Genomic DNA, 13,583 nt, shown 5'->3' on the forward strand with positions numbered 1-13,583 from the left:
AGTTTTGATTTGCATTTCTCTAATGAGTAAAGATGTTGAGCATCCTTTCATGTGTTTATTGGCAGTCTGTATATCTTCTGTGGAGAAATGTCTATTTAGGTCTTCTGCCCATTTTTGGATTGGGTTGTTTGTTTTTTTGTTATTGAGCTGCATGAGCTGCTTATAAATTTTGGAGATTAATCCTTTGTCAGTTGCTTCATTTGCAAATATTTTCTCCCATTCTGAGGGTTGTCTTTTGGTCTTGTTTATGGTTTCCCTTGCTGTGCAAAAGCTTTTAAGTTTCATTAGGTCCCATGTGTTTATTTTTGTCTTTATTTCCATTTCTCTAGGAGGTGGGTCAAAAAGGATCTTGCTGTGATTTATGTCATAGAGTGTTCTACCTATGTTTTCCTCTAAGAGTTTGATAGTGTCTGGCCTTACATTTAGGTCTTTAATCCATTTTGAGCTTATTTTTGTGTATGGTGTTAGGGAGTGATCTAATCTCATACTTTTACATGTCCCTATCCAGTTTTCCCAGCACCACTTATTGAAGAGACTGTCCTTTCTCCACTGTACATTCCTGCCTCCTTTATCAAAGATAAGGTGACCATATGTCCGTGCGTTTAACTCTGGGCTTTGTATCCTGTTCCATTGATCTATCTTTCTGTTTTTGTACCAGTATCATACTGTCTTGATTACTGTAGCTTTGTAGTATAGTCTGAAGTCAGGGAGCCTGATTCCTCCAGCTCCATTTGTTGTTCTCAAGATTGCTTTGGCTATTCAGGGTCTTTTGTGTTTCCATACAAATTATGAAATTTTGTGTTCTAGTTCTGTGAAAAATGCCAGTGGTAGTTTGATAGGGATTGCATTGAATCTGTAGATTGCTTTGGGTAGTAGAGTCATTTTCACAATGTTGATTCTTCCAATCCAAGAACATGGTACATCTCTCCATCTATTTGTATCATCTTTAAATTCTTTCATCAGTGTCTTATAATTTTCTGCATACAGGTCTTTTGTCTCCTTAGGTAGGTTTATTCCTAGATATTTTATTCTTTTGGTTGCAATGGTAAATGGGAGTGTTTCCTTGATTTCACTTTCAGATTTTTCATCCTTAGTATATAGGAATGCCAGAGATTTCTGTGCATTAATTTTGTATCCTGCAACTTTACCAAATTCATTGATTAGCTCTAGTAGTTTTCTGGTAGCATCTTTAGGATTCTCTATGTATAGTATCATGTCATCTGCAAACAGTGACAGCTTTACTTCTTCTTTTCCAATTTGGATTCCTTTTATTTCCTTTTCTTCTCTGATTGCTGTGGCTAAAACTTCCAAAAGTAGGTTGAATAAGAGTGGTGAGAGTGGGCAGCCTTGTCTTGTTCCTGATCTTAGTGGAAATGGTTTCATTTTTTCACCATTGAGGACGATGTTGGCTGTGGGTTTGTCATATATGGCCTTTATTATGTTGAGGAAAGTTCCCTCTATGCCTACTTTCTGCAGGGTTTTTATCATAAATGGGTGTTGAATTTTGTCGAAAGCTTTCTCTGCATCTATTGAGATGATCATATGGTTTTTCTCCTTCAATTTGTTAATATGGTGTATCATGTTGATTGATTTGCGTATATTGAAGAATCCTTGCATTCCTGGAATAAACCCCACTTGATCATGGTTCATGATCCTCTTAATGTGCTGTTGGATTCTGTTTGCTAGTATTTTGTTGAGGATTTTTGCATCTATGTTCATCAGTGATATTGGCCTGTACTTTCCTTTCTTTGTGACATCCTTGTCTGGTTTTGGTACCAAGGTGATGGTGGCCTCGTAGAATGAGTTTGGGAGTGTTCCTCCCTCTGCTATATTTTGGAAGAGTTTTAGAAGGATGGGTGTCAGCTCTTCTCTAAATGCTTGATAGAATTCGCCTGTGAAGCCATCTGGTCCTGGGCTTTTGTTTGTTGGAAGATTTTTTATCACAGTTTCAATTTCAGTGCTTGTGATTGGTCTATTCATATTTTCTATTTCTTCCTGGTTCAGTCTCGGCAGATTGTGCATTTCTAAGAATTTGTCCATTTCTTCCAGGTTGTCCATTTTATTGGCATAGAGTTGCTTATAGTAATCTCTCATGATCTTTTGTATTTCTGCAGTGTCCGTTGTTACTTCTCCTTTTTCATTTCTAATTCTATTGATTTGAGTCTTCTCCCTTTTTTTCTTGATGAGTCTGGCTAATGGTTTATCAATTTTGTTTATCTTCTCAAAGAACCAGCTTTTAGTTTTATTGATCTTTGCTATCGTTTCCTTCATTTCTTTTTCATTTATTTCTGATCTGATTTTTATGATTTCTTTCCTTCTGCTAACTTTGGGGGTTTTTTGTTCTTCTTTCTCTAATTGCTTTAGGTGCAAGGTTAGGTTGTTTATTCGAGATGTTTCCTGTTTCTTAAGGTGGGATTGTATTGCTATAAACTTCCCTCTTAGAACTGCTTTTGCTGCATCCCATAGGTTTTGGGTCGTCGTGTCTCCATTGTCATTTGTTTCTAGGTATTTTTAACTTTCCTCTTTGATTTCTTCAGTGATCACTTCGTTATTAAGTAGTGTATTGTTTAGTCTCCATGTGTTTGTATTTTTTACAGCTCTTTTCCTGTAATTGATATCTAGTCTCATAGCATTGTGGTCGGAAAAGATACTTGATACAATTTCAATTTTCTTAAATTTACCAAGGCTTGATTTGTGACCCAAGATATGATCTATCCTGGAGAATGTTCCATGAGCACTTGAGAAAAATGTGTATTCTGTTGTTTTTGGATGGAATGTCCTATAAATATCAACTAAGTCCATCTTGTTTAATGTATCATTTAAAGCTTGTGTTTCCTTATTTATTTTCATTTTGGATGATCTGTCCATTGGTGAAAGTGGGGTGTTAAAGTCCCCTACTATGATTGTGTTACTGTCGATTTCTCCTTTTATGGCTGTTAGTATTTGCCTTATGTATTGAGGTGCTCCTATGTTGGGTGCATAAATATTTACAATTGTTATATCTTCTTCTTGGATCGATCCCTTGATCATTAGGTAGTGTCCTTCTTTGTCTCTTCTAGTAGTCTTTATTTTAAAGTCTATTTTGTCTGATATGAGAATTGCTACTCCAGCTTTCTTTTGGTTTCCATTTGCATGGAATATCTTTTTCCATCCCCTTACTTTCAGTCTGTATGTGTCTGTAGGTCTGAAGTGGGTCTCTTGTAGACAGCATATATATGGGTCTTGTTTTTGTATCCATTCATCCAATCTGTATCTTTTGGTGGGAGCATTTAGTCCATTTACATTTAAGGTAGTTATCGATATGTATGTTCCTATTCCCATTTTCTTAATTGTTTTGGGTTCGTTATTGTAGGTCTTTTACTTCTGTTGTGTTTCTTGCCTAGAGAAGTTCCTTTAGCATTTGTTGTAAAGCTGGTTTGGTGGTGCTGAACTCTCTCAGCTTTTGCTTGTCTGTAAACGTTTTAATATCTCCATCAAATCTGAATGAGATCCTTGCTGGGTAGAGTAATCTTGGGTGCAGGTTTTTCTCCTTCATCACTTTAATTATGTCCTGCCACTCCCTTCTGGCTTGTAGAGTTTCTGCTGAGAGATCAGCTGTTATCCTGATGGGGATTCCCTTGTGTGTTATTTGTTGTTTTTGCCTTGCTGCTTTTAATATGATTTCTTTGTGTTTAATTTTTGACAGTTTGATTAATATGTGTCTTGGCGTATTTCCCCTTGGATTTATTCTGTATGGGACTCTCTGTGCCTCCTGGACTTGATTAACTATCTCCTTTCCCATAATAGGGAAGTTTTCAACTATAATCTCTTCAAATATTTTCTCAGTCCCTTTCTTTTTCTCTTCTTCTTCTGGAACCCCTATAATTCGAATGTTGGTGCATTTAATGTTGTCCCAGAGGTCTCTGAGACTGTCCTCTGTTCTTTTCATTCTTTTTTCTTTATTTTGCTCTGCAGCAGTTATTTCCACTATTTTATCTTCCACCTCACTTATCCGTTCTTCTGCCTCAGTTATTCTGCTATTGATCCCATCTAGAGTATTTTTCATTTCATTTATTGTGTTTTTAATCGATTCTTGATTCATCTTTAGTTCTTCTAGGTCCTTGTTAACTGTTTCTTGCATTTTGTCTATTCTATTTCCAAGATTTTGGATCTGGGAAATAGAATCTTGGATCATCTTTACCATCATTATTCTGAATTCTTTTTCAGGTAGACTGCCTATTACCTCTTCATTTGTTAGATCTGGTGGGTTTTTATCTTGCTCCTTCTCCTGCTGTGTGTTTTTCTGTCTTCTCATTTTGCTTATGTTACTGTGTTTGGCGTCTCCTTTTTGCAGGCTGCCGGTTCGTAGTTCCCGTTGTTTTTGGTGTCTGTCCCCAGTGGCTAAGGTTGGTTTAGTGGGTTGTGTAGGCTTCCTGGTGGAGGGGACTAGTGCCTGTGTTCTGGTGGATGAGGCTGGATCTTGTCTTTCTGGTGGGCAGGTCCACGTCTGGTGGTGTGTTTTGGGGTATCTGCGGACTTTTTATGAGTTTAGGCCACCTCTCTGCTAATGGGTGGCGTTGTGTTCCTGTCTTGCTAGTTGTTTGGCATAGGGTGTCCTGCACTGTAGCTTGCTGGTCGTTGAGTGAAGCTGGGTGCTGGTGTTGAGATGGAGATCTCTGGAAGATTTTTGCCGTTTGATATTATGTGGAGCTGGGAGGTCTCTTGTGGACCAGTGTCCTGAAGTTGGCTCTCCCACCTCAGAGGCACAGCGCTGACTCCTGGCTCCTCAATTTGGGATGATGTGTTGTCTATTCATGTATTCCACAGATGCAGGGTACATCAAGTTGATTGTGGAGCTTTAATCCGCTGCTTCTGAGGCTGCTGGGAGAGGTTTCCGTTTCTCTTCTTTGTTCTCACAGCTCCTGGGTCTCAGCTTTGGATTTGGCCCGCCTCTGCATGTAGGTCGCTGGAGGGCGTCTGTTCTTCGCTCAGACAGTACAGGGTTAAAGGAGCAGCCGCTTCGGGGACTCTTGCTCACTCAGGCCGGGTGGGAGGGAGGGGGACGGAGTGCGGGGCGAGCCTGCAGCGGCAGAGGTCGGCGTGATGTTGCACCAGCCCGAGCCGCGCTGTGCGTTCTCCCAGGGAAGCCGCCCCTGGATCCCGGGACCCTGGCAGTGGCGGGCTGCACAGGCTCCCGGAAGGGCGTTGTGGGCAGTGACCTGCGCTCGCACTCAGGCTTCTTGGCGGCGGCAGCAGCAGCCCCAGCGTCCCACGCCCGTCACTGTGCTCCGCGCTTTCAGTCGCGACTCACGCCCGTCTGTGGAGCCCCTTTAAGCAGCGCTCTTAATCCCCTCTCCTCGCGCACCAGGAAGCCAAGAGGGAAGAAAAAGTCTCTTGCCTCTTCGGCAGCTCCAGAGTTTTCCCGGACTCCCTGCCGGCTAGCTGTGGCACATTAGCCCCCTTCACGCTGAGTTCTTGCCGCCAGGCCCAGTCCTCTCTCTGCGCTCTGACCGAAGCCCGAGCCTCAGCTTCCAGCGCTGCGCGTCCCGGCAGGCGAGCAGACAAGCCTCTCGGGCTGGTGAGTGCCGCTCGGCACCGATCCTCTGTGTGGGGATCTCTCCGCTTTGCCCTACCCAGGTATGTGGGGAGTTTCTTGCCTTTTGGAAGGTCTGGGGTCTTCTGCCAGCCTTCAGTAGGTGTTCTGTAGGACTTATTCCACGTGTAGCTGTATTTCTGGGGTATCCGTGGGGAGGAAGGTGATCTCCGCGTCTTACTCTTCCGCCATTTTTGTGAGAACTTTTTAAAGCTCCCATTATTGAAACACTGCCTAGATCACTTTGGTTAAAAAAAAAAAAATCTCCAAGTATTGGCTTCAGGCATCAGAATATTTTTTAATGCCTTCAGACAATTCCAACAGCTGCTGCTACTGCTTTAGTCATTTTGTTGTTGTTGTTGTTACAGTTTGTGGGTGGTAATTCCTCTTTGTCTAGGAATGAAAATTTCTTTACTTCTTGTTCTTGAGTAGTTTTTTAAAATGAAGTGTAGAATTTTAATTTGGACAGCTATATGTGCTCAGTACTTTGAAGATATTATTCTATTGTTTTCCAGCATCTACCTGTTTTCTGATAAGACAACAGATATTTAAAGCCAGCCCTCAAAAACAAGGCTTATTATTTCCAGGGCCCCCTTGAATTTCTTGGTTTCAACTCCTCCTCACTATTCTAATGTTGAATTTGTTTTTTCTCCTTAAATCCTGAGACTGGGGATCCCCCCATTTTTTATAAGCTTGTTCATTTTCTTTTTATGTGCTGCTACATGTAAAAGCAACATATAAAAGAAAACACAAGTATAACAAACTGTGTGTTCAGGTTGGAAGAAAGGATTCTCAATATCAGTTCAGCCTATCCTATTGACTGAAAGCATTTACCTTGTTTCTTTTACAACTAACTTGAATATTATGAGTCTTACATCTAATATACAGTACTCTTCACCCTTCTTGGAACGTCTATGCTCAATAAGGACATTAGTTGATTTGTCACTAATATTGCTTTCCCTACATGTGAGTGCATTCAGAGTTCTATCCTGTCCCATATACATAGCATAATCTTATATTTTGTATCTAACTGGCATCAGTTTTCCTTTTTTTTTTTCGATTTACTTTTAAGGTTTACTTTTAGCAAGACTGTACTGAAACACTCTTACACCTTAATAGATCTAATTGTCTGGACTTAAAATAATAGATTTCTCTATCACAGGGGCATTTGTCTGTACAGATACTGATTTCTGTTCTCTGCACATGTTTTCATGTTATATGCCCAGTGTAATATGAAGCGAGTTAATTTATTGTGTTGCATATAGTAAAGAATCCAGCAGAATAATGTTATTTAGGGTTTTTTTCCCATTATTTCTATGAATAACAACAACATCAACAATAATAGTAATAGAAAAGATAATTTCTACCTATAGCAAGTCTCAGTTTTTTCTTAAATGCAGTAGAAGGCCCTTCACACTCTATTTGTCAGCTTGGCTTCAGGTTTTCCTATTGTTGGCTAGAAGACAGATAAAGGGGATTATGGACAGAACTGAGCCTGGTTTCTGCTAATCTCCAACTTGAATTCTTTCAAGGGTTGCAAAATATGATTCAAGTATTTCACAGGCCTTTATAACCTTTGTCATCTGTCTGGTATATGTGCCATCACGGGTGGATTTGGAACTGACATTTTATATCTCTGATCTCAACTGTATAAATATTTGTTTAGACTGACTATCAACATAGAACACAGACATTCTCTTCTGATGTATGGATGATAGAATAGTCCTTAACTGGGCCCCTAAGGATGGGGCAGGCACAAACTAACAGAGGGCAATGAGGCAAATTTTCAATGAACTCAGATTTTATATTTTCCTTTAGGTAAAAGAGTGGTTGCTTCTATACCAAAAAACTATTTCTTATAATTTGGGTTACATTAAAAATATCTCATATATACAACCATTTATCGGAATCTATAATAGTGACTTGGTTTTCTCAAATACATTATATATGGAGTCCTTTAGACTGGAATTAAATTAATCATGGTGGTATTTTTTTTTCTATAGACTTCCCAGCTATTTTCCCCTAGGAAAACTCTCTTAAATAATCAAGAGAAATAGTTTAGGCAACATTATGTAAATCATCACCCTTATTAGATGAATTAATATTCTTGAAGTTATAGCTCATTTCATGGAAATCAGATTAACCTGATGTTATGGGCATTGTCATTTATCAGTAAGTTATTTGTTAATATGCTCAGTATGTGACATAAAATATGTAGCTTTAATAAGAGAATGGATCACCTCAAATAATTTAGCAAATCTTGAAAATGATAAGGATTAAAATTGTGGATGTATAAAGGACACAGAAGCTTGGAGAACTTTAAAACCATCTATTTCTCTCCTGTTTCCCTCACACAAGGAAATGAAGGCTGACACTTTAGCATGGTTTGGAAATCCTTCTAAAAAGTATCTGACTTTCTCTTAGAATTAACAAGTAATTTAAAGTTTTAAGAACTGCAGAACTGATCACATGAATTACCGTAATTTAGTCAAGAATTTTTTTGAATATCCACTTTTGACAAACATTGTACATATATATACCAGGTTGTAGAGATGAATAAAATCATCCTTAGTCTCATATAACTGAAAGAAAAATCCCCCAATATTAGTGAATACTGAGGGATTAAGGATGATGCTATGAGAAAATTTTTATAATGTGAAATTTATTAAGTTAAATAAAATATTGTGCTTTTGAGATTAGAATGACTTGGTTTTGTTCTAATGATACTGATGATAGACAGTGGTTGTATTTTGCAGAAGTTTTATGGGAGCAAAATAAAAACTTGATAATGTGATATAAATTTGGTCCCCCAAGGCGATTTTTATTGTTATTTCTATTGGTGTTGTTAATGAGAGAAATTTCTGTGAGCTATTAGAAAAAAAAATGTGGATATCAATATCTAATCAAAAAGAAGGACAAAATAATGGATAATTAGAGAATATATATAACCAGTAAATTTAAAATATACTCACATGCTAAGGAAGCACAGTGGTGGAAGTTTTGCTCATCATAAAGCTTTAACAGTGAGTACAAGGTATCTTGGTGTCTTGGGTGTGGGAAGATATGCTAACAACCAGTGATAGATCCGTTGTAAAATTTGGAGCTGTTTCTTTGGTATTAAATTTCACTTAAGACCTGTGCTTTTGGACAGGATGGAGTAATAGGAACTGGATTTACTCCCCTGGCTTAAACTGCTAAAAGTAAAAAAATATATATATATTAAACATTACTTTTAGACATTGAACAACAAACATCACAAGACAACGGTTGTATAAAGCTTTAATTATAATGATAACCCATAAAAACCAGTGGCATAATGTTTTGTGTAATACAGTTAAATGTTGGTGTTTGAACAAGTCCCTGGTCACCTGTGAAAAATAAAGGTGGATTCTCTTTTCATATTTATTAACAAAATGAATTTCATAGGGATGCAGTATTTAAATATGTTAAAATACTACAATTACTAGAAGAAAACATTTTTGTTTTATTAAATAAAAGTTAATTTTTAAATTTTTTTATATTTTTATGTGTTGCATTTATTGCTTTAAGATTATACAAATATGTTTTGATATAATTTAATACATGCAGCATCAACTAGAGTATTCAATACACAGAGTATTCAATGGGTATAGGCTTAGTAGTGGGACCAAATTAGCCCTAGACTAAATTGTTTCACTTGCAGCCTAATAAGGCTTACAAGGAAGCCTCAAAATGATCAAACTATTTCTTAACTACCTCTTTGAGCAAAGTTACAAATATTTTTAAAAAATACAAATACGCTCTGCAACCAGTAAAGTAAAATTCACAATATCTGACATGCAATCTAGAATTACTAGGGATGCAAAGACGAAGGAAAATATAACCCATAACAAGGAGAAAAATTAATTAATGAAAACAGACTGAAAAATGGTACAATCAGTAAACAAAGACATTCAAACAGTTATTATAACTAATTGTCATGGGTTCAAAAAGTTTAAAGGAAAGCATCAACATCTTAAATAGACATATAGAGGATATAAAAATAACCCAAATTGAGTTCCTAGAGATGAAAAATATAGTTTCTGAGATGAAAAATCAACTGGATGGGATTAAAAGAGATGAGGCAATGCAGAAGCAAAGATTGACCTCCCTGCAAAAGCAAAATTTTGTTATTATAATCTGTCCCACTGAGTAGTCCAAATATAAAGTCTGAAATGCAAAATGCCAGCTTGGTCATCTTTTTCCATTTCAAGTTTGCTTTACCCTTTCTGGTTTGTGCTTCCAAAAATAATTAAAGTATAAAATTATGAAAATTGTATTCAATGGTATTAAAATGAAGCATCTATCCATTTTATGGATTGCCCTGCATAATGCAAATATCTAAAATCTAAATATTCTGTGTATATATACATATATGTATACATACATATATGTATATATATCTCACTAGCAGAATGAAAAGAAAATATGAAAGTACAACACAAGTTGTGGAGGAATAGAGTAAAGGAAAGTAAAATGATAGTATTTTTGTTTTTAGATATAGTTGCCCTACGCAGTGGAAAAATGATATACGGATTAGCATATTTTGTTTTCTGAGAAGCATGGATCAATTTAAAAGATGAAAGGGCAGATGAATTTAAAGAATCATTAATTTAAATACATAATCAGTCTTCAATTTTTTTGTTACTGACAACATCCCCTTTAAGATTTTCAAAATGCTGAAAGGTGGGATTCCAAGATTTTTAGTTGCTATAGAAGCAATTATTAGCAAATCCTTTCTTCTAATCTCATTACAGAAAATAGTGCCCTTTGTGCCCAGAGAACTCCCATTAGAACAGATAGCTAGTGGGAAGCAGCCACATAGCACAGGGAGATCAGCTGGGTGCTTTGTGACCACCTAGAGGGGTGGGATAGGGAGGGTGGGAGGGAGGGAGACGCAAGAGGGAAGTGATATGGGAACATGTGTATATGTATAACTGATTCACTTTGTTATAAAGCAGAAACTAACACACCATTGTAAAGCAAGTATACTCCAATAAAGATGTTAAAAAAAAAAAAAAGGAACTGCATTTCGGAGCAGCTCAGAACATAGGGTGTACCACTCTGGAGCTATCCTACATTTCCTGTGTCTGATTAAATATTGTGTATATATGCTATGTATTTATATCTCCATCTAAATATACATCTATATCTCCTAAAATACTCTCTCACATATAATGAAGTCACAGTTTCCAGATAGTTGTTCTGGTAGTCATTAGACAAAATATAGTCTCATTTATTTAAAAAATGTGAAATGAGAGAAATGTATGAAAAACTTGATCCATCTTCTGACTGAATTTGTGGTATTGGCACCTTCAGAAGAGGAAATAATTAATTTATTGTAAATTATTTTATTCCTCATTTATTAGAGAGGAAATTTATAAACTGAAACTGTTAGGGCTTAAAGGGTTTTTTTCCAGAAGATAATATCTGAGGTTCTCACCTTACACTGAGCAGTATATCACTAGTAAACAATCAGACAAGTATGTACATTATTAAGTTATTTTATTTTCACCTGGCTTTTTAATACTATCATCTGATATACATCATATTAATTGACACTGCAATTTCTTCCTTGATTTGTATATTTTTTTCTACAAACACTTTGCATTCCAACTTCCACGTATCTGATTTACTCATCCTTGTGATGGTCTTCATCTTCAGACATCTTGCTGTCTGGGCTGTTCAACCCTGTGACAGTAAAAGCACACTCACTAGGGACTAGTAGCTTGAGAAGGACTTAGAAAATTGTTTGGAACCTGAAAAAAATGGCTCCAGAATATGAAAACAAATCTGCAAAATTGAGATGAAAACCTGTGTAATTAATATTTTCAACTAATATTACTACAACAGCAATGTTACTCAGCTTTCATATAGTTATCTATAAATTATATTGGATATGTGACTTGGGCACATTTTAATGCATTTGATAACATTTAGGGTAAAGCTTCTAAAAGGGCAATTGCCTAGGACTGAGGAAGGTTTAAAAATGGCCCTGCACAGAATGAACTAGAAGTGACTTCCGTGGGAGGCTGAGGCAGAGATGCTGGACCCGGAGAGTGACAGAGCAGGCGTACATTGGAGAGAGCTTTCCTATATAGGAGAGCCAAGAATTTGTTACTTATTGAGGGGGGAGCATGAAGGTAGTGGACCCTATAATGAGAATCCTAGGATTGCTCCTAGATTTCTAACTTGGATAAATGACAGGACGGTACTCTTTGGTGAATACTAAAGGAACAGCAACAGCAGCAAAAGTCTAAGAATGGAACTTTAACATATCACAATGCCACCTTTAAAGTAAATTTGGTATTCTTCTCCTTTTTGAATGAATGAAAATACATTAATTAAAGACACACACGGGCTCCCCTGGTGGCACAGTGGTTGAGAGTCCGCCTGCCGATGCAGGGGACACGGGTTCGTGCCCCGGTTTGGGAAGATCCCACATGCCGCGGAGCGGCTGGGTCCGTGCGCCATGGCCGCTGAGCCTGCGCATCCGGAGCCTGTGCTCCGCAACGGGAGAGGCCACAGCAGTGAGAAGCCCGCGTACCACACACACAAAAAAAAGACACACACATTCACACACCTGCTAATATCTGCTCTTCTGCAATCATGTGTTTTCTGTATAGTGTCTAAATATCTATTCCAGTTGAAGTAGCGCTTAAACACTTCAATATGCCTCTTTTCAGCCAAAAAGCAAAACTGTCTATGACTGTTTCAACATATTTTAAATATATGTATAATCATTGCCAACTTGTCTGCTTTGCAGATTCTAGTTTCCTATACAATATTTAATATCTCCCTTTATTGAAAATGTCATTGCTCAGTATTATGATTGTTTTTCATTTTTATTATATGTCTGAATATTAGAATTATTGATTAATCTCTTTATTAATGGAATAATCTCAGCACAATGTTAAATACACTTCTTCTCTACCATTATTATATGTTATTTTAAAGATTTTCCATACAGTTACTTTAAATGGGATTTTCAGATTTTTCAGGCTTTTTGAAGTCAGTAGGATAGGCTCCAGTGAGTAAAAGAAATGCTGAAGAACAACAATATGAATTAAACAAATTTAAGTAGTTAAGAAAGCACTAATCTAGACATTGAGAAATGTATACTAATATTTACATAGTATGTATATATAAATCAATAGTTTCTAAATGAGATAATCTACTGAACAAAATATCTTAAAATATGAATGAAAAGATGTTGTAAAATCTCTATATGATTAAAGTACAAAAAATTTTATAAGCTTGGAATATAAATAATAAGCGCATTTTTGCCTGGGAGACAAGTTGTTATCTGGGAAACCTCAAGACATTTTGTAGATTATCGAAATCACTTTACTATCAATCTTGAGCATTTCTCCTATCAACTCTATAATTAGTATTGGAAATTACCATGATGACTCTATTTCACTATCAGGAACATTGAAGAAACTATTTAAAGTGCTAAACATTGGTTTTAACAAATAAAAAACAATTCATCTGAAGAAGATGTTACAATGAGCTGAGGAATTAAAAGATCTCAAAGCAGAGAAATTTCACTGACTGCAGTATAAACAACTTGAGGGTAGAGAGTGTCTGTTTTTCCTGTTTGCCCTCCAAATTTAGGAACAGTTTTATTTGCACGGTGCAGGGTGATAAGCAAATGTTTAACAAATGAAAAGTACTGAATTCATTACCTTGTGGTACAAATGAGGATTTCTTTTGTACTGTAACTAGAAGATTTTAACTTCAGCATTATGAATTATTAATGTCTTTATCTGATTCCCAGTTCTGTGTCAACCAAACTTATTTGAGTGATAATTAGAGGACTTCATGTTTATCCTATCTTCTAGGATTTCACTTTTGCATATCTGTTAATTCATAATTTTGACATTTTTATAGCACAACCAAAGACTATAAAAACACATAGAGCAAGCACTTGCCAAAGAACTCTAAATAAAACACATCTCAGATATGAAATTAGATCCATGCTTGGTTATAC

General features: G+C 36.7%; 1 long non-coding RNA gene across 1 annotated transcript; it reads right to left on the minus strand.

The window, feature by feature from the left end:
* Positions 1–11,078: 11,078 nt before the first annotated feature.
* On the minus strand, positions 11,079–12,600 carry LOC309804070. Its single transcript, XR_014294048.1, has 2 exons — positions 12,565–12,600; positions 11,079–11,281 (listed from the first exon to the last, which is right to left on the minus strand). It is a non-coding gene; the product is annotated as an uncharacterized lncRNA (long non-coding RNA).
* Positions 12,601–13,583: the final 983 nt, after the last annotated feature.

This window comes from Mesoplodon mirus, assembly GCF_964341445.2.
Source record: "Mesoplodon mirus genome assembly, chromosome: 1".
Taxonomy (NCBI): domain Eukaryota; kingdom Metazoa; phylum Chordata; class Mammalia; order Artiodactyla; family Ziphiidae; genus Mesoplodon; species Mesoplodon mirus.